Below are 6,094 nucleotides of genomic sequence, written 5' to 3' on the forward strand. Positions count from 1 at the left end.
GCTGGACCAGTCAGTATTCCCATCAACAATGAATGAGTGTTCCTTTCTTCCTAGATCGGTGCCAGCAGTGTTTTTTTTGTTTGTTTGTTTTTGTTTTGACATGTGCTATTCTCTGTAGTGTGAGATGGTATCTCATGGTAGTTTTGATTTGCATTTAAAATAAAATAAAAGTTTAAACATTGATATTAAAAACTAACTTTAAGGAAAGAACCACTACTGAAGATAAACAACAGCAAAAATAATACTATTAATATGTAGGCAGGTCGATAGGAAAACACCCCAATGGCAATAGAATTCCTTGGGAAATAGTAAACCCAATAGCCCCAAGGCTGCTAAAGCCCACATTTTTCAGCGCAGGAACTAAGACTTCATCTGGCACCAGAAACCCAGAAAAGGCCGGATCGCACTCCCAGAGCAGCTCCAGCAGGAACAAAGGCTAAGGAAAGGAATAGCAAAGAGGACCATCAATCACTCCCAACTCTACCCCTTTGGAAATCATCCTAGCAACAGACTCTTGTCAGACTAGAAGTCCCACATGGGGCAGCTTGACAAAAACCCTATAAAAGCCACTTGAACTGAGGAAGAGTGTACATATGCTGCCTGAGCCCATGTGCTACTTGTGTCCACATGGCCAAGCACATAAAAAAAGTGCCTCAGCACATATCATCAGCATGTGCTCTTGAGATGTGTACTGTGGCTCTCTTTGTCTTTGGAGAAGTGCATGTTCTCTTTTGAGAATGTTACTTACTCTCTCTTCCTTTCTCTCCCTCCTACCCTTCCTCGAAACCTCCAAATAAAATCTGTTTTTATTTCACTAACTGTCTACTCCTGAAATTCTTTTCTGTGAGAAAGACAAGGACCCAAAAGGCTTGGGTAAGGCTTAGGGCTGGTTGGCTTTCTTTTCCTGCATAGAGTAATTCCTCACTCCAGCATGACTCCACAGCTCCCTAAGAAATTGGTTGCTTAGTATTCACTCCTGTGCCTAGAAGTCAGGTGGGCATCAGGTGTGGCTTGCTGGCCACATAGTGGGGTGTGAGTTCATGAAGCATGGAAGTGCCATGCAATATGTGCATTAGAAGACAGAAAGCCGTCTCCTGTCCCTCCCCAGGTCTCCCTAATGTTGGTGGGTCCCACGGGCGACTTATGTGAAGCTAGGAGGAGAAAGATGGTCACTTTCTCCCCAAGCGCCTCTGCCGCACAGGACCCAGGGTTACTGGGTTCTTGTCTCGCCTTGCAGAAAGGAATTTCAGGAGTAGACAAGCAGTGAAGTAAATAGATTTTATTTGGAGGGTTTTTAAGGTGTGGAGGGAGAGAGAGTGAGAGAGTAATGTGCTCAAGAGAGAATGCTGGCTTCTCCAAGGGCAGAGAGAGCCCCTAGACACATTCCAACATTAGACATGAAAGCATGAAAGTACACATATCAAGGGGGGAGATGCGGGCGACACAAGTGCTCAGATGCCACATCTGCTCAACCACGTGGGCACAAGCAGCACATGGGCTCAGGCAGCATATGAGCACCCTTCCTTTTTTCAAGGTGTCTTTTATAGGCTCTTCTCAGGTTGTCTTGATCTGGAAGTTCTGGAGTCTTCTCAGGGCTGGATCACATTTTAATCAGATTAAGGGAGAGTTCCAAGGGTTTGAGAAATTTCATGGGGAGGGGTCCAACCTCAGGATCTGCTGAAGGTCTGATCCTTCTGTTTTTTGTATCTACAGGGTGGATCAGTTTTAGGATTTTCCTCCCAGAAGTTCTATTGACCTAAATTTTGTTGCTAAGGGCCTTTCATTATCCACCTGCCTACATCATCCCCAGCCGAGAGACAAAGAGATGGGGGACCACAGACTGATGGTGAAAATAGTCCGTTTAATGCAGTGCTGGTAGCATACTTACAGAACATCTGAAGGGGTCAGAGGTATAGGACTGCATGTCTGTGTAATTTACAGAGGTAAAACATTCCAGAAGAGGAAATTCTCTGGGGAAGATTGATTTAAGGAGAGAACCTGTCTCCCAAGGACATCTGTCTTGCTTTTCTCTTTCCCTTTAGGCATATGTATCAAACAATTAAGTCAAACAATTAATCAAACACTTAAGTCTATTTTTTATCAATACTTGAAGTTGTATGGTAAGAGAAAAGAACACAAACTAAGTTTTCTGGGCTCTTAACTTTCTGAGAGCAAGCAAGGTTTTTCCAGTAAATCCCAGAATAAGTCCTCAGGCCAGTTCAGCTTGTCCTTCCCAATGGGAGTTCTGTCTTTTAAGTCATGACAGCTTGTATCAAGACTATGTTTTCATGCTTTCTAGACTGTCCTGTTTTAATGCTGGGGTAGTTGGGGTAGTTTCACCACTCGACCTAGGTCGACCCCAGCCCCACAGTCGGACCTCCCTTTTGGGATGCAAGGTACTACAGCAACTGAAGCCTTTGTTGAGTAATTGTGATGAATGTCCAGGAATATATATATATATATATATATATATATACATATATATATGTATGTATATATACATATATCAGAATCAACTCTCAAGTATTAGGAGCATAGCATTAAGTTCTTTCTGTGGTTAAGCAAACAACATTGCTCTATAGTAAAATATGAAAAGGATATAGGGGAAATGAAAATGTAAATAATTCACTAGAAATACAAAGTCCAGAATTACCAGAAAGTTTTGGCTTATAAGCAACCAGAATTTACTTGGGAAACTGTGACAATAAGGGACAAAACACAAAGGGAAGGTTAAAGATAAACCCAGGGGATTAGGGATGCTTGCAAGAGCACGGTAAATTTCTCTGGGAGGAGGAAAAGGGGCAATTCACTGATGAAGCCTAAACACTTGGGGTTAATATCCAACAGTGGGGCTAGTGGGACTCTGGCCCGTGCCGCACAGGAGCTCTTGGCAGACTTTATCAGTTATAGCCTTCCCAGCCAGTCGCAGGGTGAGAAAGGTGGATGGGGAGAAAGTGTCTGTCTCTTCTCCACCTCCATCTCCATGGGCCACCCATGAAGGCCCAACAACTTTAATCATCATCATCATCATCATCATCATCATCATCATCATCATAATCATTATCCATATTGACAAAAGATGCTATTAAAACCTTACTTTTTACACCCATAAAATGACTTCAAAATATATAAAACAAAATTTGACAAAACAAAAGAAATTGATAAAAAGCATACAATATTTTTATATATGATGACAAATATGACATAAGTGAATGGATAAAAGTATATAGAAAATTTGATAAAATATATTCACTAACTTATCTGCTACAGAGTACCATTTCCAAAATGAAAAATGAACATTTAACTGCAAATTTAGTAAAAACTAACATTATATGCCATAATGCAAGCAAGCATTAACAATCTTCAGAGAATTTAAATTATTCAGAGTATGTCTTCTAACCAAAGTGAAATGCTATTAGAGATTAATTAATATGGGGGGGTGAGAGGGAGAACAAAATCAGAGAAGGAAGAATAAGATCAAGGAAGCAGATAAGCATGAGAACTAGAATTAGAAAACTCTTATTAATTTTCTGGAAATTAAAAATTTTTCTAAATGACACATGGAACAAAGCAGAAATTAAAACAAATTATAAAATATTTTCAACTCAATTAAACTTAACATCTCCCGGTTCAAAATTTGTTACAGTGGTTTTTATAAAGAAGTATGTAGCTTTCAAGGCATGCATGGAGTAGAAGTCCAAGGTAATACTAAGTTTACTACTAGCATCTCAAACAGGAGTATAGTTCTATTGATGTCACCACTTAGCATTGTGGCTTTATCTCTATATGCACATAGCATAACTGTCATATGTATATATATATATAGAGGGAGAGATTCGTAAAGTAAAACTGCATATCACAATGGAACACAAAGATAAAATAAAAGACAAAAGTCATAAATTTTTTTCCTCTTATACCACCAGTATTCCTGTAAAGGTTTAAGCGCACACCATAGCTGCCTCATTTATTCTTAGTCACCTGCTAAAACCCCACTTTACAAAAAGATTTGACTGGGTAAAATTCTGTGCACAGCAATTATTTTATGTAAATTTGTATTATAGACATAAAGCCACAATAACAAATGATGATATCAATTAATGACAGCAATATACCACCGTTTTAACATATGAAAAGTGAATAACTTTTGACATCTATTTGGATATAATATTTGCAAATAGAAACACACAAAAAAATCTTTATTAGATGAGCTCTATAAACATGGCATAGAGTAATCTTGGCTTTAGTTTAGACCAAAACACCCTCAATTTGAATAAATTTTAGATAATTTTTTTTCCTCCACCATATTTTTCTTACCTAAGAAATTACCACTTGGGGCTGAAGGAATAGTACATTAGAGTAGGGTGCCTGCCTTGCAAGCAGCTGACCTGGTTGGATCTCCTTTATCCCTCAACCACCACCAAGAGTGACCTCAGGGAGTGAGACAGGAGCATCACAGGGTGTGTCCCAAAAGCAGATAAGAAGAAAAGAAAACCATCACACTTATTTTCCTCTGACTCTTTTAGATCTAAATCTCTCAGCCTCTAGCCAATTTTACAAATGAGCAAGTCTCTCAAATATCCTGGGGCCATCCCTTTGAAATGTAAACATCCAGAAAGACAGTACTTCCTTTTGTGAGATGAAGTCTAATTTCCCTAATCCCCGTCTGCAAATCTCTCTTGTTCACATCCCTCTCCCTTAATGTGTCTTCCCATTCATTCATCTTCCACTCAGTCACCCCACAATTTAAAATCTTCAACTTCCTCTTTGAGTAGCTGAGTTCAGTCTCTCTTCCCTTGGCAATAGTACTGACCCCCATTCCACTAGTCTTAGTCATTCTCACTTGTTTAACTTGCTCATTGCAACTTTCCTTTGAATGTTGTAAGTAAAGGCATGTGGGTAAATTACCTACTCTAAGTCTTCAATTTTTATCTCGCTGAGAAGTAAATTTTATTAGTGTCAGACCAGAAAATACATAGGACAATGCTGTAGGGTCTGCACTGTGGTTAGTGGTAGGATCCAGTAATTTATACATCAGCAGCATCCACTTTAGCACTATTATATCAAAACAACAATAACATTTTTAAAAGGTTTAAGCTTATTTTTAGCCAAGAGGAAAGTGAGGCTAGAAGAATGAGAAAGGGACAGGTAATAGAAAATAAACTATTAAGCTAAAGTTTTCCTTTCACATCAAAAAGTATATTGAGCTAATAAATTATGCCAGAAGGGTAAATCAGGTAAATTTGCTCCGGGATTAAAAGGAAAAACAATAATGGAAACTATTTTCCAAGACATTATTCTTTATATAGCTTATTAATATAGCCCTATTTTTCCTATTATCCCGACTTGACATTAGGTAAAATATTAAGATGAATTTGTAAAAGATTTCACACTTTTGTACAAAGAATATCAAGACAAAATAAAGACTGTAAACCCTTGTATTTTCTTTTATCAATAATATATTCAGTTTTAATGTAGGTAGGTAGATTAGGGAAGAGCTCCTTCACATCACGGCAATGAAATTTCTGGGCAGTAATAAAGCCTAAATCTGACCTACCTTGTGGATACAGAAAGCAAGACCCAATAAGATCTAAAGGGAATTCCTCAAATCCTTCCTTTAATCTGATTAACTCTTGAAGTTCAAGAGAAGGCTGGGGAGGGGGAGAGAGAGAGAGAAAGAGAGAGAGAGAGAGAGAGAGAGAGGAGAAAGATCTAGAAAAGAGTTTTCAAAGAGGACCACCCTAGCAACCCTAGCAATGGAGTCTTTCCTAGCTAGGATCACCCACCATTCCCAGCTCTATTTCTTTGGCTACCACACTAGCAATGGAGTTTTACCTAGCTAGAAAGCCCCATATGGAGCAGCTTGGAGAAACCCTATAAAAGTCACCTTGAACAAAGGACTGGAGTGCATATGATGCCTGAGCACCTGAGCTACTTGTGCCCAGTAAGCCAAGCACACGTGGCGCCCAAACACCTGTGTTGCCTGTATCTCCCTTCTTGAGATGTGAACCTTTATGTGTAGTGTAATGCCGGGGTGTGTGTAGGGGCTCTCTCTGCCTTTGGAGAAGCCCACATTCTCCTCTCTCTCTCTCTCTCT

Source organism: Sorex fumeus, unplaced genomic scaffold (genome assembly GCF_029834395.1).
Source record: "Sorex fumeus unplaced genomic scaffold, SorFum_2.1 ptg000037l, whole genome shotgun sequence".
Taxonomy (NCBI): domain Eukaryota; kingdom Metazoa; phylum Chordata; class Mammalia; order Eulipotyphla; family Soricidae; genus Sorex; species Sorex fumeus.